The following is a 25,354-nucleotide window of genomic DNA, read 5'->3' as shown; positions in this document are numbered from 1 at the left end:
TCTCTGTTAAAACATCGTTTCTCCTTTTAACGCGTAGAATTCATTAACAATTCGAGCATACCAAAAGTTCATCAAACAACTCTATGGCGAAATTTAACTAGGCCATATAGTAAGCAATAGAAATAAATAGAAAATTGAAACTGCAACTGAAATCTCTTTCTAATGTTTACTGTAAGTGAAGAGGGCTCATAACAATTAAAACTGTATACTGTTCGCATCATACAGTAAACAAGTTTTGATTCATTGTAAGACGCTCTGTACATCAAAGTCACAAACGAAAACGTTACTGTTGTTTTCTAGTCATCCACTATGAAATGTTAATCAAGGAAAATCCTTTCTAAAAATTCTCCGGGGCAAATGTGAATTTTACTCTGTATAATGGTTTAATAAAGTTTTGTCTAAGAGAAAGCTTTGTTTTCACTGTATCAAAATAAATATGTATGGCTTGTTACAGCTGCTCGGGTTTCCGCTGACAAATCTCTATTTAAGAAAAATAATTTATTTAGTTTAGATACTTCTGTAGTACAAAGATATTTCAGAATTTGTAGGAATTTTATAGCACCATTCACCGGATTAACTAACAACAATGGTTTTAAGTTAGGAGACGAGGTACTGGCGGAATTAAAGGTGTGAGGACGGGGAGTGAGTCGTGCTTGGGTAGCTCAGTTGGTAGAGCACTTGCCCGCAAAAGTCAAAGTTCCCGAGTTCGAGTCTCGGTCCGGCACACAGTTTTAATCTGCCAGGAAGTTTCAACAATGGTTTTCATAGAACTGACAAATTTCGCTTTTCATAGACTGTGGTTTGTTTTTATTCGTCTTGCGTCGGCCGAAAACTGATAGTCTAGTGTCCCTGCTTTAGCGCCGCATAAGAGCGGATGTGGAACAGATTCTGTCCTGGTAGCACTAGGCATGGATGTTGTCTGCAAACGCCGCCAGCTCCCGACTGAGCAACTGTAGCTACAGGCGGTTAAGTCATAACGTCCTCGCTCCTGTTACGGCCTGGCTAACAAGACCTCTGCAGTAAACAGAGGAGCCAATCACAGCGCTTGCGTTCCGCCTTTCGAAAACTCAAGCGCGTCCAACGTTAACACAGTGCAACAAGCGGGAAATTGCTCCTGCCCTGTGGTCTGTGTCAGAGTCCTAGATGAGATCAAACAGCATGCGCGCTTATAACTTTCTACCTTCATATGCGTCATAAATAATTGGTAGAAAACAGTCATACTGGTCAGACGGTTGAAGCAGCTTGCTGCCCACAAAAAGCCATTTGCTCATGACGTATTATATTTTTGTCGGCTCCTGTGACAGTGAAATGGTGTGAACAATTTGGATTGTAGAGTGTGTATGTATAAAAGTCATTTTCATATCTTCCCGCATTACCTATTTTTTGTTCATGTTGTGTTATTTCACATACAGAAAATCAGGTGAACTTTGTCCTTTCATGCTTTCTGTATATTCAGAATTTGTTTTTTGGGCAGCAAATGTAAACAGCATTTATAAAGAGCAAATGACAACGACATATTTTACTCTTACAGACTGGCTGAAAATACATCATCCATCTCGAATTTTGAAACGTTTGTTATGGAGATCTGTTTCGACTGGCTAACGTCTTGTTTTGTCTCGTTGGGCCTCTTCACAGTTCTAAATAACTTGCCTTCAAAGTTTTAATATCTTTAGTACGTGTAAATTTCGTAGCAATTAACACGGTACCACACAGTAGAAGAGTCGTTCCAGAAGTAAAGCGTTTGTTGTGGTTAAGCCAAGGTAGCCAATTCTCTCTCTTCCCCCCCCCCCCCCCGCCCCCACCCCCTCCATCCCCTTCCTAGGCACGCCTGGTTGTCTCACTTGTCAGCCTCTTGAAGTGTTGTCCCCGGAGGATAAAGGTCCAAGTTCGAGAGGCTGTTTGGCACAGTTTTAACATCACAAAGCTCCACCACTGTGTGTTGTTTGCATTCGAGTTTCTAGTGCTCTTACATCAGGAGACTGAATGTAGTCGTTACAGTTCAGAAATTTTAGTGGAGATATATTCTCTTGTTTAGGTATATCCTCTCGTTTGGATTTTGTTGAAGGTGTTGAAATCGTCGCGTATCTGGTGCTTAAATCAAAATAGGAAGCCCGACGAAGTCAACCGACAAATACACGTGAGTTGCGCGTGATGCTTGACCCATCATCAATCGGAACATTTTCATTGTCTCGAGAAGTCGATGCCTTGAGGCGCCCTCCCCTCCTGGGTGAAAAGGGGATAAAAGTAGAATAATCTAGTCCAACAGCTAATTCGCACAGACATCCCACAACTGGTTGAATGTCATTATTTTATTTAGTAGTGATGATTATCGATGATATTTTCACTGAAATTTTGTGGATGTTCTCTTAGTGTAAAGCTGGTCTACATTTGTAATATGCCTCTGCCTTAACTGATACGTATTTATTTTTGCAGGGAATGCCACGTTCATTTACATCTGAATCGCAGACTGACTCTTAGCTGAAGGAGTAGAGTAAGTACATTAATTTCATATATCTTCTTTTGCGCCAATTTGTATTTTTGCCCTAGCATTTTGTAATGTCTACAGTAAGTTCTTTTGGATCCTGATCGCTGATTGTCATTCTTGGCCACTTTTTTCGGTTCATCATTGATGATCACGACGAGGATATATCCCGGCACCTAAATGTTTAACTATGTTTCATCATTATTATATTTTTGGAAATTACAGATTCTTCAGCAGTAGTGACCAAAGAGCTTTAAATACAATCAGATTACAATGTTCAGTTCCTAAATCACTGCAGTCTAGCGCGCGCGCGCGCGCGCGCGCGCGTGTGTGTGTGTGTGTGTGTGTGTGTGTGTGTGTGTGTGTGTGTTTTTGTTTTAGAGACAAAATGTTGGCTGGCGCTTCCCTGATGCACTAGGCGTCCTTCTATTGAATTCGCCGGCCCTGGCACGACAAGATTTCAACGAATTAACAGGGTCTACCAGCCTTCGCATGCTACCTACGCCAGTAACTAATAGTGAATTTCAACAAGAAAACCTTAAGAACGAGTATCTCTAAGCCGAGAAAGTTTTTTTTTTTTTACTTCAGCCCATTCCCTTCCACGCGGGGCATAAGACTGGGTTACAGGCAAGACACATTGCAGAGTGCCTAAGGCAGTGATTCCCAACCTTTCTGAGACCATTACGCCTGAGTGATCTAATATTAGTTACCACTTCCACCCCCCCCCCCCCCACCCCCACCCCCCCCTCTCCTCCGATCATCATCAGCAGCAGCAGCAGCAAACTAAACTGCAGAGTGAAAAATAATTTTCTTTGAAAAGTTTTTAAATGACTAAAGGTAAATGATATTTTCAGGTGGTTTCATTAAACCGCGAACTAATGAGTTAATGAGACAAATGTTACTACTTATTTCTAACAACCTATTAGGTGTAGAATGATGATGTTCTCCGTGCATGGAGAGTGCGTCTCCAACTGTTTCTCAGAAATGAAAGCTAACGTCCGCAGGTCGTGCTCGTGCGGTAGCGTTCTCGCTTCCAGCGCCCGGGTTCCCGGGTTCGATTCCCGGCGGGGTCAGGGATTTTCTCTGCCTCGTGATGACTGGGTGTTGTGTGATGTCCTTAGGTTAGTTAGGTTTAAGTAGTTCTAAGTTCTAGGGGACTGATGACCTCAGATGTTAAGTCCCATAGTGATCAGAGCCGTTTGAACCTTTTTTTTTTGAAAGCTAACTGTCCACAATGGCGGTAGACACTAGTTCCCAAACATGCTTCCTCTGCACAACTCCTGTTCCTAGCGACACTACCGCCCCCCTCCCCCCTAATTTAAAATCAACCAAGTTAAAATGTGTGCACTAAATCACTTGATTGGTAGATTCTTAACTTCTAAAAATGCGGAAGTTGCAAAACTACAGGCTGCCTATGCTTTTTGTCTGATCATGTACAACAACAACAACAATAATAATAATAATAATAATAATAAGCCCGGTACAACATAACAGGCATGCACAGTGGATACAAGCAGAAACAGATAAATACAAGATGATACCACAAATGCCTGAAGTGATAATTTTGCAACATGAAGTCACCCAAGCAATTAATTCTACTCACAATTGGAAAGCCCCTGGAAAAGATAACATAGCAAATTTCTGGCTAAATAAATTCACCTCAACACATTCACATCTAACTAAATTATTTAACAGTTACATTGCAGACCCATACACATTCCCTGATACACTTACACATGGAATAACTTATCTGAAACCTAAAGATCAAGCAGACACAGCAAACCCAGCTAAATATCGCCCCATAACATACCTACCAACAATATACAAAATATGAACTTCAGTAATTACACAGAAATTAATGACACATACAACACAGAACAAAATTATAAATGAAGAACAAAAACACAGCATGGAGCACGAGGATGTAAAGAGCAACTGATAATAGATGCAGAGGTGACATATCAAGCTAAAACTAAACAAAGGTCGCTACACTATGCATACATTGATTACCAAAAAGCTTTTGATAGTGTACCCCACTCATGGTTAACAAATATTGGAAATATACAAAGTAGATCCTAAATTGATACAGTTCCTAAACATAGTAATGAAAAATTGGAAAACCACACTTAATATCCAAACAAATTCAAATAACATCACATCACAGCCAATACAGATTAAGCGTGGAATATACCAAGGAGACTCATTAAGTCCTTTCTGGTTCTGCCTTGCTCTGAACCCACTATCCAACATGCTAAATAATACAAATTATGGATACAATATTACTGGAACATACCCACACAAAATCACACATTTGCTATACATGGATGATCTAAGATTACTGGCAGCAACAAATCAACAACTCAACCAATTACTAAAGATAACAGAAGGATTCAGCAATGATGTAAGTATGGTTTTGGAACAGACAAATGTAAGAAAAATAGCATAGACAAGGGAAAACACACTAAACAAGAAGATTACGTATTGGATAACCACAGCGACTGCATAGAAGCGATGGAAAAAACAGATGCCTATAAATATCTAGGATACAGACAAAAAATAGGAATAGATAATACAAATGATAAAGAAGAACTAAAAGAAAAATATAGACAAAGACTAACAAAAATACTGAAAACAGAATTGACAGCAAGAAACAAGACAAAAGCTATAAATACTTATGCTATACCAATACTGACCTACTCATTTGGAGTAGTGACATGGAGTAACACAGACCTAGAAGCACTCAATACACTTACACGATCGCAATGCCACAAATTTAGAATACATCACATACATTCAGCAACTGAAAGATTCACATTAAGCAGAAAGGAAGGAGGAAGGGGATTTACCGACATAAAAAACCTACATTATGGACAGGTAGACAATTTAAGAAAATTCTTTATAGAACGAGCAGAAACTAGCAAAATACACAAAGCAATCACTCATATAAATACATCGGCTACACCACTACAATTTCATAACCACTTCTACAGCCCTTTAGATCACATAACATCAACAGATACGAAGAAAGTAAATTGGAAAAAGAAAACACTACATGGCAAGCACCCATATCATCTAACACAGCCACACATCGATCAAGACGCATCCAACACATGGCTAAGAAAAGGCAATATATACAGTGAGACGGAAGGATTCATGATTGCAACACAGGATCAAACAATAAACACTACATATTACAGCAAGCATATTATTAAAGATCCCAATACCACAACAGATAAATGCAGACTTTGCAGACAAGAAATAGAAAAAGTAGATCACACCACAAGCGGATGTACAATACTAGCAAATACAGAATACCCCAGAAGACATGACAATGTAGCAAAAATAATACATCAACAGCTTGCCTTACAACATAAACGTATAAAACAACATGTTGTCACGTACAAGTATGCACCACAAAATGTACTGGAGAACGATGAATACAAATTATACTGGAACAGAACCATTATAACAGATAAAACAACACCACATAACAAACCTGACATCATACTCACCAATAAAAAGAAGAAATTAACACAACTAATCGAAATATCCATACCCAATACAACAAATATACAAAAGAAAACAGGAGAAAAATCGAAAAATACGTCCAACTGGCTGAGGAAGTCGAGGAAATGTGGCATCAGGATAAAGTTGACATTATACCAATTATACTATCAACTACAGGAGTCATACCACACAATATCCACCAGTACATCAATGCAATACAGCTACATCCAAACGTATATATACAACTACAGAAATCTGTAATTATTGATACATGTTAAATTACCCGAAAGTTCCTAAATGCAATGTAACATATACCGTACAGTTAAAAGGAAGTCACGCTTGATCAAGGTCCGCGTCACCTTCCATTTTGAACCAGACATAACATCTGAGACAAGAAAGAAATAATAATAATAATAGTAACAATACTATACAGACATTCAGTAGCGTAGTAGCCATTACATTTCACTGTTGTCTTGCGTTGTCATTCAGTTAATTTATTCTTGCGAAGTAAATAATGATTCAATTTGTAGTCTATTGCGAGCTAGAAAGTTCGCAGTACGGTCGGGAGAGCAGTGTCCTGACCGCATGCGCATCCATACCACATGATGATGATGATGATGATGATGGAAGGTAGAAGATGACACGGCGGCCGGTAGACACCTTTTGGGACTACACGGCCTTAGCGAGGACCTCGTTTATTTTATATGACAGTCAAGCATATGTGATATATATGTCTTAATTTTACTGTTATTGATGCATGTGTCTGGAGGTGCCCCAGACAGCGAAGAGATACCAATCTGACCGTCCCCCGTGATACGGCCCGACGACCGGGAGCGATGGTGTGGGATGCCATTTCTTTTCACACAGTTGAACCGCTTTGGCTGTCATGCGCTGAGTGCTTACAGCACAACGTTACGTCGACGTTATTCTACGACCCATTTTCTTGCCCTTCATGGTAAGCCATGCTGGGCTTAAATTTCTGAGGTGCCCGTCCACACACAGGGAGATTTTCTACTGCTTGTCTTCGTGCTCGCCAAACCCTACCTTGACCAGCAAGATCGCCAGATCTCTCACGAAGTGAGAACGTCTGGAGCATTATGGGCAGGTCCCTCCAACCGTCTCGGGATTTTGATGATCTAACTGGCGAATTGGACAGAATTAGCTAAGATTTGCCCCGGAACAACTGCCAGTGCCAAGCCGAATAACTGCTTGCCTGATGGCCAGAGGTTGACCAGCGCTTTATTGACTCGCTAAGTTTGTGAAGCTCTCTCTCTCTCGAACAAATCATTCAGTTTTTCTGAAATTGTAATCATTTGTTTGTCTGAACACTTACATCACATCTGGTGATTTCGTCCCATTCGGATAATTCCTTCGTGGTGCGCCTTTTTTGTGTGTGTGTCTTAATGTATAGCCACGTCCAATTAATGTTCAGTCGATTTAAAGACTGTATAGTCTCATCATAAGGTACATGAATTGAACACATAAATTAATTATGTAATGCACCTTTTAACCAGAAGACTTTTCTCAGACGTATAGAGCACATGAAGTCTCAGTAGTCTTCCTGTCAAGTCTCTTTAAAAACTTACGATATGTCCCACCTCTCCTAAAGGTTCGTAGCAACATTTCTGGGACACCCCCGTATATCTGTTTTACGTAAATTTAGCCTCACATAAAGCAGCCGGCTCCTCGCCAGATAGCCTAGAATATTGTGATGTGGCTACGTCCCACTCATCGTGACAAGACTGCCTCCCATCTGTTTGTTTTTATCAACAATATAACGCACTTAATTGCAGTTCTGTATTAGTGCTCTCTAGTTTCCTGCCGTTCTCGTCGCTGATCAAGGCATTTACACAGAGATAGCGATATGGACGTACACGGATGGCGGTAGTATCGTGTACACAAGGTATAAAAGACTGGTGCATTCGTGGAGCTGTCATTTGTATTCAGGTGATTCATGTGAATAGGTTTCCGACGTTATTATGGCCGCACGACGGGAATCAACAGACCTTGCATGCGGAATGGTGGTTGGTGGTGCTAGATACATGGGACATTCCATTTTGGAAATCGTTACGACATTCAATATTCAGAGACCGCCAGTGTCACGAGTGTACCGAGAATATCAATTTCAGACTTTACCTCTCATGACTGACAACGCAGTAGCCGATAATCGCAAAAGTCATGTGAGACGTACGACAAACGGTGGCCGGTAGACCTCCTTTTAAGACAAACGTATCCATTAGCACGGTGCGGCGAAATTCGGTGTCAGTGAGCTACGGCAGCAGTCACCGACGCAAGTGCCTTTGCTAACAGCACGACATTGCCTGCAGCGCCTGTCCTAGACCCTAGACGACCTGAGAACCATGGCCTGGTCAGATGAGGCCCGATTTCAGTTAGTAAGAGCTGATGGCAGGTTTAAAGTGTGGGGCGGAAGCCACAAAGCCATGGATCCAAGTTGTCAACAGAGCATTGTGGAAGCTGGTGGTGGCTCAGTCATGGTGTGGGACATGTTTACGTGGAATGGACTGGGTCCTTGGTCCAACTGAACGGATCATTGTCTTGAAATGGTTAAATTCGGCTACTTAGAGACCATTCGCAGCCATTGACTAACTTCACCTTCCCAAACAACGATGCAATCTTTATGGATGACAATGCGCCATGTCACCGGGCCACAGTTATTTGCAATTGGTTCGAAGAACATCCTGGACAATTCGAGCGAATGATTTAGCACCCACGTCGCCAGACATGAATCCCATCGAAAATGTGTGGGAGATAATTCATGGTTCAGTAAGTGTACAAAATACTGCATCGGGAACACTTTCGTAATTACGGACGTATACAGAGAATGAATGGCACAATATTATTGGAGGGCACTTGTTGAGTACATGCACATCGAGTTGCTGCACTACGCCACGATATTAGGAGGTATACCATGACTTTCTTCACCCCAGTGTATCTGAACCTGTGCAAAAGAATTCCCTGCTGTAGGCAATTTAGTCTTAAGTTTCCACGGTCCAGGGTACAGTAGATTAGCAGGTGAGATCGTTTCTCCTTGCTTGCAGGGAAAACTGCGACACGCATAATCTCTCATTTACTTCCCACCAAACTTCTAGAGTCTTAGCACACCAAGTCTACAATGTGTTCGGCGAAATTAACGTTGTTACTGGAATGACTCAATACAGCTGAATAAAACCGGCACGGATTTGATGCCAAGTAATTGAACCATGGACCTTGCCGTTGGTGCGGAGGCTTCCGTGCCTCAGCGATACAGATGGCCGTACCGTAGGTGCAACCACAACGGAGGGGTATCTGTTGGGAGGCCAGACAAACGTGTGGTTCCTGAAGAGGGGCAGCAGCCTTTTCAGTAGTTCCAGGGGCAACAATCTGGATGATTGACTGATCTGGCCTTGTAACACTAACCAAAACGACCTTGCTGTGCTGGTACTGCGAACGTGTGAAAGCAAGGGGAAACTACAGCCGTAATTTTTCCCGAGGGCATGCAACTTTACTGTATGGTTAAATGATGATGGCGTCCTCTTCGGTAAAATATTCCGGAGGTAAAATAAGATGAAATGGGAGATAGGATACTGTGTGAAGAGTTTGACTGAGCACTGAAAGACCTGAGTCGAAACAAGGCCCCGGGAGTAGACAGCATTCCATTAGAACCACTGACGGCCTTCGGAGAGCCAGTCCTCACAAAACTCTTCATCTGGTGAGCAAGATGTATCAGACAGGCGAAATTCCCTCAGACTTCAAGAAGAATATAATAATTCCAATCCCAAAGAAAGCAGGTGTTGACAGATGTGAAAATTACCGAACTATCAGTTTAATAAGCCACGGCTGCAAAATACTAACGCGAATTCTTTACAGACGAATGGAAAAACTGGTAGAAGCCGACCTCGGGGAAGATCAGTTCGGATTCCGTAGAAATGTTGGAACACGTGAGGCAATACTGACCCTACGACTTATCCTAGAAGAAAGATTAAGGAAAGGCAAACCTACGTTTCTAGCATTTGTAGACTTAGAGCAAGCTTTCGACAATGTTGATTGGAATACTCTCTTTCAAATTCTGAAGGTGGCAGGGGTAAAATACAGGGAGCGAGAGGTTATTTGCAATTTGTACAGAAACCAGATGGCAGTTATACGAGTCGAGGGACATGAAAGGAAAGCAGTGGTTGGGTAGGGAGTGAGACAGGGCTGTAGCCAATCCCCGATGTTATTCAATCTGTATATTGAGCAAGCAGTGAAGGAAATAAAAGAAAAATTCGGAGTAGGTATTAAAATCCATGAAGAAGAAATAAAAGCTTTGAGGTTCGCCGATGACATTGTAATTCTGTCAGAGGCAGCAAAGGACTTGGAAGAGCAGTTGAACGGAATGGACAGTGTCTTTGAAAGGAGGGTATAAGATGAACATCAACAAAAGCAAAACGAGGATAATGGAATGTAGTCGAATTAAATCGGGTGATGCTGAGGGAATTAATTAGGAAATGAGACACTTAAAGTAGTAAAGGAGTTTTGCTATTTGGGGAGCAAAATAACTGATGATGGTCGAAATAGAGAGGATATAAAATGTAGACTGGCAATGGCAAGGAATGCGTTTCTGAAGAAGAGAAATTTGTTAACATTGAGTATTGATTTAAGTGTCAGGAAGTCGTTTCTGAAAGTACTTGTATGGAGTGTAGCCATGTATGGAAGTGAAACGTGGACGATAAATAGTTTGGACAAGAAGTGAATAGAAGCTTTCGAAATGTGGTGCTACAGAAGAATGCTGAAGATTAGATGGGTAGATCACATAACTAATGACGACGTATTGAATAGGATTGGGGAGAAGAGGAGTTTGTGGCACAACTTGACCAGAAGAAGGGATCGGTTGGTAGGACATGTTCTGAGGCATCAAGGGATCAGAAATGTAGCATTGGAGGGCAGCGTGGAGGGTAAAAATCGTAGAGGGAGACCAAGAGATGCATACACTAAGCAGATTCAGAAGGATGTAGGTTGCAGTAAGTACTTGGAGATGATGAAGCTTGCACAGGATAGAGTAGCATCATCAAACCAGTCTGAGGACTGAAGACGATAACAACAACAACAATTGAGATAGTAATAAATCGGTTTCTCTCGCTTTGCGGAGAACGTAATCTGAAGATTGCCAGTGTTCGTAGGGGGCAGCAGGAAAGCGCTGAGGCGGCCGAGCAGATGTATGCGGGAGGAAGAGCGGCCACATACGAGAAGGCACCAGCGGCGTCAGGTGGCGGCCGGTCGCCAGTAGCTGATGCATATCAGGGGGCGCTCTTCCCGTGCGCGCCGCGCGGAAACCCGCTAAGTGCCTGCAAATGAGCCTCGTTACGTATCAGGGCCACCGGACCTCAGTATTTGTTCTAGTAGCCGTGTTTCCACACCGCGCCACTGCCGGAGGGCGACGCCCAACCCCTCTCTCCTCCCACAACTCGCCGCCATCAGAGAGAGACCAGTAGAGTGGTTCTGGAAAGCAGAACAGCTGCAAGACTAGTACAAATTTTGTGAAGAAACTGTTTCACTTCCTTAAATTCCTCTCTTGTATATTCAAAAATTAAACTGAAACACCTATTACACTCTGTGAGCCGGTCGTTGTGGCCGAGCGCTTCTAGGGGCTTCAGTCCGGAACCGCGCTGCTGCTACGGTCGCAGGTTCGAATCCTGCCTCGGGCATGGATGTGTGTCCTGTCCTTAGGATGGTTAGGTATAAGTAGTTCTAAGTTCTAGGGGACTGATGACCTCAGATGTTAAGTCCCGTAGTGCTCAGAGCGATTTCAACACTATGTGATTGGCGGCATAAGACTCGCGAAAGGGATCCCAGCACATCATTCTCCTTCCCATCCTCCAGAACCATGGCATGCTGCCGCGCCTCTACAACCGTGGAAGTTATTACAGCGACCGCTACGTTCGCAGGTTCAAATCATGCCACGGGCATGGATGTGTGTGATGTCCTTAGGTTAATTAGGTTTAATTAGTTCTAAATTCTAGGCGACTGATGACCTGAGAAGTTAAGTCGCATAATGCTCAGGGCCATTTGAACCATTTATTTTTGAAGTTATTACCTTAACACATTTTCTATCATCTTGTCTCTTCTTCTTGTCAGTGTTTTCCACATACACTGACGGAAAAAAATAAGAACACCAAAAATGTGAAATTCTGGTACATTATTGGTTCAAATGGCTCTGAGCACTATGGGACTTAACATCTGAGGTCATCAGTCCCCTAGAACTTAGAACTATTTAAACCTAACTAACCTAAGGACAGTACACACATCCATGCACGAGGCAGGATTAAAACCTGCGACCGTAGCCGTCGCACGGTTCCGGACTAAAGCGCCTAGAACCGCTCCGCCACACTCGCCGGCGGTACTTTATTAAACGATGTAACCACAAGAATGTTGAATGCAAGCATGCAAACTTTTATGCATTGTGTTGTACATATGTCGAATGTCAGTTTGCGGGATGGAGTTCCATGCCTGTTGCTCTTGGTCGGTCAGCACAGGGACGATTAATGCCATTTGTGGATGTCGCTGGAGTTGTCGTTGTATGATATCACATATGTGCACGATTGGAGATAGTTATGGTGATCAAGCAGGCCAAGGCAACATGTTGACACTCTGTAGAGCGTATTGTGTTACAACAGCGGTATGGGAGCGAGCATTATCCTGTTGGAAAGCACCCTCTAGAATACTGCTCGTGAATGGCAGCAGAACAGGTCGGATCACCAGATTGACATAAAATTTACAGTCAGGGTGCAAGGGACAGCCACCAGAGTGTTTCTGCTGTCTTACGAAATCGCACTCCAGTCGATAGCTCCAGTCGATAGCTCCAGTCGATAGCTCCAGTCGATAGCTCCAGTCGATAGCTGCTGTCGATAGCTGCTGTCGACAGCTGCTGTCGACGGCTGCTGTCGATAGCTCCTGTCGACCGCTCCTGTCGATAGCTCCTGTCGATAGCTCCTGTCGATAGCTCCTGTCGATAGCTCCTGTCGATAGCTCCTGTCGATAGCTCCTGTCGATAGCTCCTGTCGATAGCTCCTGTCGATAGCTCCTGTCGATAGCTCCTGTCGATAGCTCCAGGAGTAGTCAGTATCCCAAGTACGCAGACAGGTCAGTTGCAGGTCCTCAACTTGCCTCCTCCTAACCAGTACACAGCCATCACTGGCACCGAGGCAGAACTAGCTTTCATCAGAGAACACAACACACCTTCATCCTGCCTTCCAATGATCTATCGTTCGACACCAATGAAGTCGCAAACGGGGGTGGTTTGGAGTCAGTGGAATGCACGGTACTTGGCATCTGGCTCAGCGATGCACTTGAAGTAACCGGTTTGTCACTGTATCACTGCTCAAATTGCTGCTGCTGCAGATGCAGTAGGATGCCCCAGAGCCATACGCCGATGGTCTTTTTCCTCTTGGTAGTGTCACGTGGCCATCCGGAGCACGGTCTTCTTGTGACCACCGTTGCCAGCAATCGTGTACACTGGCTACATTCCTGCCAAGTCTTTCTGCAGTATCACAGAAGGAATATTCAGCTCCTCGTAGCCCTGTTACGTGGCCCTTGCTCAAACTCAGTGAGGTGTTGATAATGGCGTCTTTGTCGCCTTAAAGGCATTCTTGGCTAACATCAACTCACCACTTCCAACGTAACTGAGGCTTACTACCGTTACACAGTGTATTTAAAGCAAAGCTGTCTTTTATGGTCATTGTGGCGGTACTAGCGTCACTCTTATACAAATGGCGCGAAAGTTGAATAGACATCATATTTCAGACGTTGAAACACCAACCTACTTTAGTTTGTCGCACAACTCTTCCTTGGTGTTGCGACGTTTTTGGCGTCACTCTTTTTCTATTCTTCCCGATTCTACTTAATATGTACAGGTGATAGGAGTACGTTTTTTTGAGTCTACAAAGTTTTTGCGTAGAATGTTCTTCTCACCAAGTTTTAAAGACTCCCTCACAGGCTAGTTCTTTCTGCACCAGTGTTGATCCTAGCCCTGCTGCCTCGTTCACACAAGAAACATGGAAATTTGGTAAAGCCTCCTTGCTGACCAAGGAGCATGCATGTTACTGTTAGATTGCCACATATCATCCAACCATAGCAGAATAGCCTATTTTATTTAGGACTATTTCTAGGTTTTCATAGCTTTCTTTCATATGTACAGAATGTCCAACAGGTATAGATGCATACATGTTACCGTTGTGTAATAAAACAGCCTTTAAACTAGTTTTGGATGACTCAATAAACAGCCTCCAGTCTTCCTTTTTGTATTCAATACCAAACTCACTCATCAGACTCTAAATGTCTTACACTAAATCACCTTCGTGTTGAAAAAGCTTGGAAAATTGCTGCTCTCTCTTTCTATACATGTATATGCTGGTTCCAACTGCCAATAAGTTCTTTCTTTTAATCTAGCGCCAAGCAATTCAGCTTTTTCTTTCGTTAAGCCCAGATCCCTAACCTAATTGTTAAGATCGGTCTGAGTAAACAATTTGGGCTCTAGACTATCTGTATTACGATGGAATTCATCGTCATCTGGTTCATGTAAATCAGATTGTACATCAGAAAATACTTCTGTTGGAATAGAGTTTAAATCATCTGGTGGTTCAGGAACCGGCAAATCTACATCATGCCCTATTGATCGGATGGCGGACGGAAGGTTAGGGTAGCTTATAACCTTCTTGTTTTTCGAATTATAACCAGCAATATCAACACTGCAAAAGTAGCAATCATCGGAATGATTTCTTGGCTCCCTCCATATCATAGGAACAACAAATCTAAAGGCTTTTTTCTCCTTTTTGGACCATTTTCTCAGATCTTCAATACACACATAACATACCTTATGCGGCGCCCAAGATTTATATTGATTACCAAATTTAGATCCAAAGTATGATAGATAAAGGTTTTTCACATGGTCTGTAACGTTACTTTATTGTTTTTTAATCATTTTTCAGCAGTGCCACCAACGTCATCTACATTCATTACACCTCCTTTTTAAATTATTTTAACTATATAAAAGCCGCTAAATTCTTTAAAAAATCGCTTAATTTAATAAATTGTGAAGAAATGGTGGGATATACACTTTATTAAAATATAATAAGAATAAGGTATTTTCAGCAAAAAAGTTTTCCCATTGTTGGCCTGTGTTATCAGCCCACCTAATTTTCAACATGATTCTGTAACACCACATTTCAAAAGCTTCGATTCTCTTCTGTTCCAATTTTCCCACAGTCCATATTTCATAACTATACAATTCTGTGCTCCAAACGTACGTTGTGAGAAATTTCTTCCTCAAATTAAGGCCGATATTTGATATTAGGAGACTTCTCTTGGTCAGGAATGCCCGTTAAGTTTCTCACTGTTCTCATTTCTACTGCATCTCATTGTTTTCGTCTTTCTTGGATATACTGTCAGTCCATATTCTGTATTCAGCACACTGTTCATTTCATTGAGCAGTTCCTGTAATTCTTCTTCACTTTCACTCAGGATAGCAACGTCATCAGCGAATCTTATCATTGAATTTTAATCTCAGTCTTGCATATTTATTTTATCTGTTAGTGCTTCTTCGAGATATGGCTGGAACTGTAGGGGCGATAGAATACATCCCTGTCTCACACCCTTTTTAATCCGAGCATTTCGTTCTTGACCTTCCACTCTTATTGCTTTCTCTTGTTTCATGTACATATTGCAAAATATCAGTCTTTCCCTACGGCTTACTCCCATTTTTCTCAGTATTTCATACATTTAGCGGCATTTGACATTGTCGAACGCTTTTCCCCGGTCGGTAAATCCTATGGACCAGTTTTGATTTTTCTTCAGACTTGCTTCCATTACTAACCGAAACGTCAGAACTGCCTCTCTGGTGCCTTCGCCTTTCCTAAAGCCAAACTGATAGTCATTTCTTTTATATACCCAACAAATAACTGAGGATGTTGGATGTAAGTACTAGTATGAGATGAAAAGATTTGCCCTAGGGAAAGCCGTGGCGGGCTCCTTCATTGGTGGAAGAAAAGGAAAACAGATACACTTGCAGTGTTACTTATTATCCGTCTTGATTGCAAAAAAGTTTATTCACATGACCGTTTAGGTTCGTCTAGAACCATCTTCAGATCTGAAAGGACAAAAATGATAATTTTATTGTGTATTTTAGTTTTGACAAGTACAAAAATCGTTCAAATGGCTCCGAGTACTATGGGACTTAACATCTGAGGTCATCAGTCCACTAGAACTTAGAACTACTTAAACCTAAGTAACCTAAGGACATCACACACATCCATGCCCGAGACAGGATTCGAACCTGCGACCGTAGCAGTCGCGCGGTTCCGGACTGAAGCGCCTAGAATCGCTCGGCCACAGCGGCCGGCTGACAAGTATAGATTTTAACCTTGACAATTACAGATATTAATTATTTTTAGAGATAAAAGTAAATTAGAAAAATCTACTTAATACAGTATGTGCATATGTAATGTAAAAAATGTACCAGACGCCACCTGTCGGTAATAGTTTTATAATTAATATAAATGACGTGCATTCTGCCAACCAATTTAATGTGACGCAGCATGTGAAGTTTGCTGTGTGTGGACGGGTTACTCCTGTAACCGTTATTGCAGGTACGTTCTGGTACATATGATGTTGATCGGATAGGATGAAAAAGGTTTTCATTTGTGAAATAGTAAATTAGTATCACTGTCGTCTCACAAGGAGAACTCGGGGATTTGTCCGAAACTTTGTGTGGTGAAAGAGGACCTCTAACACCTCACGTGGTTAAAATATTAGTACGCACTACCCGGAAGATCTCGGGAAAAATCGATCAAAAGTTTCTTAGGTGTAAAATGTTAGTCCAGTGCCGAGCCGCCGTCTGGCCTAGATGTTTAGGGCTCGGATTCTTACGCCAGAGGTCTCGGGTTCGATTCCTCTTCCGGCGCTTTTATTTTCCTTCTGTTGCTTGCAAAATTGCAACGCATTGTTACAGGAGAATCGTGAAATTAATTCCCGGGAAGACTGTATAAAAATTCATTTTATAATTCACCATCAGTTATCGTCACCAATATTCCGAGACATGAGTCAATATGCCTGGTTTGCCTCAAAATTATCAGAAACTCAAAACATTTTCGTAAATGTTAATGGGGCATGTTTTTGTACAGATTTATTGCAAACGGCCTGTGATTGTAAAATATCCGCTTTTATATGTTGCACAAGATGTCGCGAAAATTATTGCTTTGTTTGTTTTTACGATAATTACCACTGCGGTTCTTGATTATAATTATTATATGTATAAAAAATGAATGTTTCCCAATCGAATTTGTTATTCTGACTAAAAACCCAATGATTCTCCTTACATACTTTGCAATGAAAAATGGAAAACCCACCGCCATGAACTGTGTTGTTGGACAAAAAAAAATAATTTTTATTCAATAATGTAACTAATTTGTTAAAGATGATGTAGGTTTGGGAAACTTTCTGAATAATTGGTGGAATAAAAAAAGAAAATGAAACAGAAGAAAAAAGTGCCAGAGGAGGAATAGAACCCGAGACCTCTGGCGTAAGAGTCAGAGTCCTAAACATCTAGGCCAGACGGCAGCTCGCCAATGGACTAACATTTTACACTCATAAGGCACCTAAGAAACTTCGGATCGATTTTTCCCGGGATTTTCCGGGTAGTGCATCCTAATATTTTAACCACGTGAGGTGTTAGGGACCCTCTTTCACCACACAAAATTTCGGACAAATCCCCGACCCCACGCTCGTGCCGTCTCCTTGTCATATCTGAAGATGGTTCTCGAGGAACCGAAACCGGTCATGTGAATAAACATTTTTGCAATCAAGACGGATTATAAGTAACATTGCATAACCAGTGATTGCGGTACCCCATCGGACAGTATGTCTGTTTTTACGAAGATACACTTGCCATATGAAGCATTGTCGCACACAGAAAAAAAGGAACATCCTGGTTTGATATCCCGTCGGCGACGCGGTGTTCCACCGGAGACGACATTAACTTTATCACTCGGATCTCCTGGCGGGAGCAGCCCTTCCGGTTCAGATGTGACCCGAGCAGGAAACCTGATCCAGGACAACGGGGCCGCTCGCTACTGCTCTCTCCGTACACATGTGCTGGGAGAGCGATCTTACCGCCGGCTCTGGCTGCCCGCCCACCGACCTTAATTGGGCTGCCTGGGAACTGCGGCAGGAGAAGCTCCTGCAGCGGCAACCTGTTACCTTACTCGTTTTACATTTACATCTACATTTATACTCCGCAAGCCACCCAACGGTGTGTGGCGGAGGGCACTTTACGTGCCACTGCCATTACCTCCCTTTCCTGTTCCAGTCGCGTATGGTTCGCGGGAAGAACGACTGCCGGAAAGCCTCCGTGCGCGCTCTAATCTCTCTAATTTTACATTCGTGATCTCCTCGGGAGGTATAAGCAGGGGGAAGCAATATATACCATACCTCATCCAGAAACGCACCGTCTCGAAACCTGGACAGCAAGCTACACCGCAATGCAGAGCGCCTCTCTTGCAGAGTCTGCCACTTGAGTTTGCTAAACATCTCCGTAACGCTATCACGCTTACCAGATAAACCTGTGACGAAACGCGCCGCTCTTCTTTGGATCTTCCCTGTCTCCTCCGTCAACCCGACCTGGTACGGATCCCACACTGATGAGCAATACTCAAGTGTAGGTCGAACGAGTGTTTTGTAAGCCACCTCCTTTGTTGATGGACTACATTTTCTAAGGACTCTCCCAATGAATCTCAACCTGGCACCCGCCTTATCAACAATTAATAGTATATGATCGTTCCACTTCAAATCGTTCCGCACGCACACTCCCAGATATTTTACAGAAGTAACTGCTACCAGTGTTTGTTCCGCTATCATATAACCATACAATAAAGGATCCTTCTTTCTATGTATTCGCAATACATTACATTTGTCTACGTTAAGGGGATACGGAATCACCTATCCCCGCAATGTTAATATATGCCTACTATAGGGAACATTTTCTCACAAACTACTGGAGACAGAGAGGTAAAAATTTTACTGTATGTGCATTCATATGTTACAACAATACTGAAACAACAGTTTATTGTCAAAGTATTTTCTTACAGAGATATTGTACATTTATTTTTAAGTAAATTTTTTCCATCGCTTTTTACTAGACTATCACCCCTAAGTCATTTGTAAATCAAGTAATTAAAAAATCGTTGTTTCAGTATGTAATAGGGACCCATGTCACTACGGCATAAAAATTTCAGACTTCTAGGTTGACCAGTACCTGAGATAATGTTCCTAGATGAAGTAAAAAGTAAACTTACGGGAAACGGAGAAAGAAGATTAAAACATTCCTGATCCGTAGCTAATACCCCCTTCACAGTCTTCATAATCATCTTCAAGTCTTCTTTTGGCACCCCTCTGCACCTGACTTGCTTTTTTCACTAATGTCTTGATTATATTATCAGCATGCCTTAGTCTGTGCTGATCTAAAAAGAACATAGCACGTACCGTACGGGAACCAACACACATACCCAACTTTTGAAGGACCTGGCATTTAGTTATATTTCCAAGATTGAAGGTTGCCACAGCATCATACACACCAAAATGTAGTGTATTAATTCCGACAAACACTGTTTTTGGGAGACGATGCCATATCACACTATTCAAGCACTCGTTGGGGTTCTGCGTTTTTCCGTGAAGACATTTCATCAGAAGACTTCTGTCAGCCAGATCTCTGAAAATGGGCTTTATTTCTGCCATGATGGCTGATGGTAGACTGTGGTGGTGAATGTATTTCTCTCCTGTTGTTAGTCCCCTATTGTATTTACACCAGCTGTTTTCACCTTTGGGGCACAAACCATGTTATGGATGCTCATCCGTGGATGCGGTGTGGAAATATGAAGCCCATATAGCTCTCCTCATTTCTTCAAGATTGCCTGTATTTTGCCTGATTGCAAGGCCATAGCAGTTCTGAATGTGGTCTATTATGGAATCAGTCAATCTTCCTCTGCCATCCAAGGTTTTCCCATCATCTAGTTTTTTCCCTTTCATAACTGATTTTAACCTTCTCAGCCTGGCACCCATTCTCTTCTGCACATGTCCTATACATTCAAGTTTGCTTATATTTACACTGTTCCCATATGGTTTGCTTTCCAAAACTTCTTTGAATGCTTTAGAGTCACCATCTCCCAGATATTTGACATAGCGAACATTATACCACTGTGAAGAGCGATGAAAAATTTACTTCACCCCAGCAACCTCCATGCCACCACTACTACCATAATAATTAGCAATACAGTCATCACTGTGTTCATTTTTCAGCCTGCCTGTGCACCTACAGTATTTAGACATTATTGCAACATCAATAATCTTGCCAGTATCAACACTAGTTGCTGTTACAACACCATTGTTGGAGGTGTGGCCCCTTTTCTGCCACGTGCCATCAAACGCCACTGTGAGGTCACGACTGCCGTCATTTTCTTCCACTGCTTCTTCCACAGCAACCTGCATTGACTTCTGTGCTACATCTTCAACTGCAGATCCTAGTACATAATTGTAAGCTTCAAACTTTGAAGGTGCACTTGGAAGATTTAGAACACCACATAGCATATCACCAGCTGCTTTGCCCTTACCAATTGCTCGCAATCCATAAACTAACCTAATATTTACACTATAAAGTTCAGTTTTCTTGTATCCATTATTTACAATTACTGAAACCGAACTTGGAAACTTACAGCTGTATTTACAAACACTGCATATTAAATTAAACTGGGCAGCCAGGCCAACATGGGATTCTACTTTCAGAGAAACGTTTCCATGACATTTTTTGCAGCACAAACTGTTTTCAAGAGCTTCACACAATATATTCGTATCAATGAGTTCAAAAACTTCATTCCCTCTATCAAGTAAATTATATTTCTCTTCCAAATCTCTTAGTTTTTTATGAGAAGCACTGTTTTCATTTGGTGTAAGTTCGTTCGGCAAATCAGTAATAAGTGGATTCACATTTTCCAACAGTGATGATGATGAACTGCTTTGCTTTGCTAATGAATCATTATTTCTTTTCTTTTGCCAGTTCACACGCTTTTTAAATACTTTTGCATTAGCTCTAGGCATTTTCACTGCGAAAAATGAAGCACTAAATACGAAATAACTCAACAACAACTACTTTCTTATATCACACTGTTTACAAAACAGTCCCGCCACAAAGTCAAAGAGTAACTTGAGGAAACCAGAGAGAAACATTTTCGGGCAACTAGTGTATAAATAGTCGCTGGAAACCGGGATATTTGAATTCATGTCACTTTAAAGGTACTGCCAAAAAGTTCATGGTCAGCCACGAGAGACGTGTATAACTAAAGCGCAATACCCGATCTCACAAATATATAAAAATAAAATAGTTATAATTGTAGTAGAGCTATGTATGATACGTCATTTTAAAGAGGAAACATGGCAGAATATAATACGCCAATAAAAAAAAATTCGATTTTTTAACCCAAAATCCGATTCCGTATCCCCTTAAGGGTCAGTTGCCAATCCCTGCACCAAGTGCCTATCCGCTGCAGATCTTCCTGCATTTCGCTGCAATTTTCTAATGCTGCAACTTCTCTGTGTACTACAGCATCATCCGCGAAAAGCCGCATGGAACTTCCGACACTATCTACTAGGTCATTTATATATATTGTGAAAAGCAACAGTCCCATAACACTCCCCTGTGGCACGCCAGAGGTTACTTTAACGTCTGTAGACGTCTCTCCATGGAGAACAACATGCTGTGTTCTGTTTGCTAAAAACTCTTCAATCCAGCCACACAGCTGGTCTGATATTCCGATCGCTCTTACTTTGTTTATCAGGCGACAGTGCGGAACTGTATCGAACGCCTTCCGGAAGTCGAGGAAAATAGCATCTACCTGGGAGCCTGTATCTAATATTTTCTTGGTCTCATGAACAAATAAAGCGAGTTGGGTCTCACACGATCGCTGTTTCCGGAATCCATGTTGATTCCTACAGAGCAGATTTATCGGTTTAGTGGTTCCTTCTGATCCACGGCCACTGCCGGCGGATGTCTCCTCGCAATCTCAGCGGCGTCCTGTACTTTAAGCGACTAATGTCGCTCTGGTCCATAAGGCAGAAGTAGGTACACTTCATGTACACCAGAATTTGTAGGTGCACGAGGTCTACAGAGTAAAAGTTTGAGCCACGGATTGTAGAATACGCGGTAGGGATCGTGAGGTGTATGCGCAGTAGCAAGCGGCGCCACTGACGTCAGAGTGAAGCCAACCAGCGCCCAGCAGTCCGCAATTGCTGTAACGGATTATGTTGTAACTGGGATTACAAACGGGAACCAGGTTGAAACTTCCTGGTAGATTAAAACTGTGTGCCGGACCGAGACTCGAACTCGGGACCTTTACCTTTCGCGGGCAAGTGCTCTACCATTTTTTGAAATCTCATTTTGTTCTATCTTGTTCCGTTAATTTGTTCGTGGCGGACGTCCAATGACATGCGTTCAGGTTATTCGTTGATCCCTTCACTCAGTTTTTTTATTACAGAGGGTAGCTATACCCTCTGACCGAACACGCTGAGCTACCGTGGCGGCGTCATGTGAGCTAACTAAGCGCGATTAACGCCCCGTCCTCACAGCTTTACTTCGGCCAGTACCTCGTCTCCTACCTTCCAAACTTTACAGAAGGTCTCCTGCGAACCTTGCAGAACTAGCACTCCTGAAAGAAAGGATATTGCGCAGACATGGCTTAGCCACAGCCTAGGGGATGTTTCCAGAATGAGATTTTCACTCTGCAGCGGAGTGTGTGCTGATATGAAACTTCCTTAGGTAGCTCAGATGGTAGAGCACTTTCCCGCGAAAGGCGAAGGTCCCGTGTTCGAGTCTCGGTCCAGCACACAGTTTTAATCTGCCAGGAAGTTTAATATCAGCGAACACTACGCTGCAGAGTGAAAAATATCTTTCTGAAAACAAGATAGTTTATGGCAGTGTGAATTTTCATTAGCGTCTAGCCTATAAGCACAGAGTTACGCAGTAATTATCAATGTATTGAGGGATATTTTAGACTAAGTTTTTAAGTGAAAAATAACTGTTTCCTGTGCGAGCAGCAGTTGTACTAACCACAGCAGTTATAAATTTCATCTATTTTCTAAAAACAATGAAACGAAACGAAAATAGATAAATGTTTGTAAACGTGCAGATTCGCTTTCAGTTGAAAAAGTACATGTGTGCTCAATACATTTCAGTGATTCGGATTATGAAAGGGTTTCCAAAAGTGAACTGTTTAGGGAACATTCCTTCGAATAGATTGAGAGATTTCACTCTGAATCTGAATGTGTGCTGATTTGAATCTGCCTTGCAGGTTATATAATTGTGCAGGTCCGGGATTCGAATTCGGGACTTTTGCCTTTCGAGAACGAGTACTTTACTGACTCAGCTGTCCAAAAATAAATAATTTCAGTCAATAGACTCATAAATACGCCAGCGGTAAGGAAAATCAAAGGAAAAACGCAACAAGACACTGGACTATGCGTCTAGAACATGCGAATAATACAAAAAAACACCCATCAACATTACGTATCTTGAAGTAGTGGTAAAATACGTGGGATTCTACTTAAGGTCTTATGCAGCCATAATGGACATGATACTTTCATTGCTAGTTTCGCTTAGTTTCATTTTTTTACTGCACAGATTGTGAAGATCACTATGGAAACCGATCACCGTATGAGTAAAACCAGTTAACTATCATGTAGTAAAGAAAAGGAGAAAAAACTGTGTAGTGCGTTAACCAAGGTTACGATAGTTTTCTTCGGCCTACTTTCTGAAAACTGAGCTCGAGATCCACCTATAACGAACTAAGTCTCGGTAGACTACTGGTCCGAATTAACCGAGAAATCCAAGAACGGCCTTTGTATCTATGTTGTAAGGGCGACGGAATTGTCACACTAGCGTTAGAGCACGGAGTTCCGCGTCAAAGGCAGCCGCAGGGGTACAACTCGCCTGCGCCGTAATTGCTGCACAGCTGCTCTGTCAAGGACGCCAATCCAGAGTTCGCGACAATTCCCTGGGTTTCGAGTTGCTGCTGCGGTCGTCAAAGGCGCGTGCGTGGAGTTACGGAGCCGCAGACGACACAGCGCGGCGTTGGTTTCCAATCGTCGAACACCATCTCGTTTCCGTATTAGACCAACTGTGTCCTCTTACGGTTAACGCATTTTTCTCAGCCTGCCAAGATCTCTTTCCGTTTTGGTTTAAAGTTCTTCATTTGGCGTGAGGATCCATTTTTTGTAGATATTCTTTCCATTTTCTTTCTGTTTCATCAAGCTTTTCTTTAAAGTTCCAAATTTCCAACGCCATTCGAGTATCTTCATTTCGCCACTGTAAGAAATCTCGTTTCTGTTACTTGTGTTAGTTTTTTCAATACCCACGATTCATTTCCATGTAACACTATTGCCAATGCGACTGTTTTATAAAATTTCAGCCTTGGTTCTTGCCGTGTTTTAAGCTCAAAAGTTCTGTTAATTGTGTCACAGATATTTCTCAATCTGTTCAACTTCGTCTTCGTACGATATTTTACGAGGAATGTTCAATAAAGAATGATCACAATTTTTTTTGACAACATACCTTTACTTATCGTCATAATGTTGATGGCCCTTCTCAAAGTAGTCTACCATGAATGCGGTACACTTGTCCCAGCGTTTTTGCCAGTCTTCACATACATGCTGGAAACCAGTTTTTGAGAGGTCCTTCAAAATCGCCTCTACAGCCTTCACCACTGCTTTTGATGATTGATAATGCCTCCCACGAAGGCTTTTCTTCGTGTCAGGGAACAGAGAAAAGTCACATGGGGCTAAATCCGGACTATAGGGAGGATGAGGGACGCATTTCACGTTGATTTTTGCAAGATCTTCAGCAACAACATTGGCAATATGCGACCGCACGTTATCGTGGTGCAGCATCCAGCCTTCTTCACGGAAATGTGGTCTTTTGCGCCTGATATGGACTTGCAATGTTTTCAGAACATCTCTGTAGTATGTGTGTTCACGTACAACATGCTGATAAACCATTCCATGAATATCAAAGAATGAGATGACCGTAACTTTCCTAGCAGAAACAACCACTATTGCTTTTTTGGGCGTTGGTGATGGAGATTTCCACACTGAGCTTTGCTGTTTGCTCTCAATCAAAATGATGTAGTCAAGTTTCATCAGCAGTGATTACATTTGGAAGAATCTCCGGATCTTCCTTTAACATCAACTGCATGCAGACCTGCACGCGAATGTCTTTTTGTTCGAGAATCAACAGTCTCGGTTCCCATCGCGCACAAACACGTGTCATTTGCAATTTTTCCGTCACCAACGTGTGTGTCA

At 42.2% G+C, this 25,354-nt stretch overlaps 1 protein-coding gene across 1 annotated transcript in view; it reads left to right on the top strand.

The window, feature by feature from the left end:
- Positions 1-25,354, top strand: part of LOC124612728 (myosin-IIIb-like) — a 261,346-nt gene that overhangs the window by 69,318 nt on the left and 166,674 nt on the right. The window contains 1 exon segment of the mRNA XM_047141099.1: positions 2,434-2,491. The gene's annotated coding sequence lies outside the window, so the exon portion shown is untranslated.

Source organism: Schistocerca americana, chromosome 4, assembly GCF_021461395.2.
Source record: "Schistocerca americana isolate TAMUIC-IGC-003095 chromosome 4, iqSchAmer2.1, whole genome shotgun sequence".
Lineage (NCBI taxonomy): Eukaryota > Metazoa > Arthropoda > Insecta > Orthoptera > Acrididae > Schistocerca > Schistocerca americana.
The sequence above is the reverse complement of the archived record's forward strand: the minus strand, read 5'-3'. Positions and strand labels throughout refer to the sequence as shown.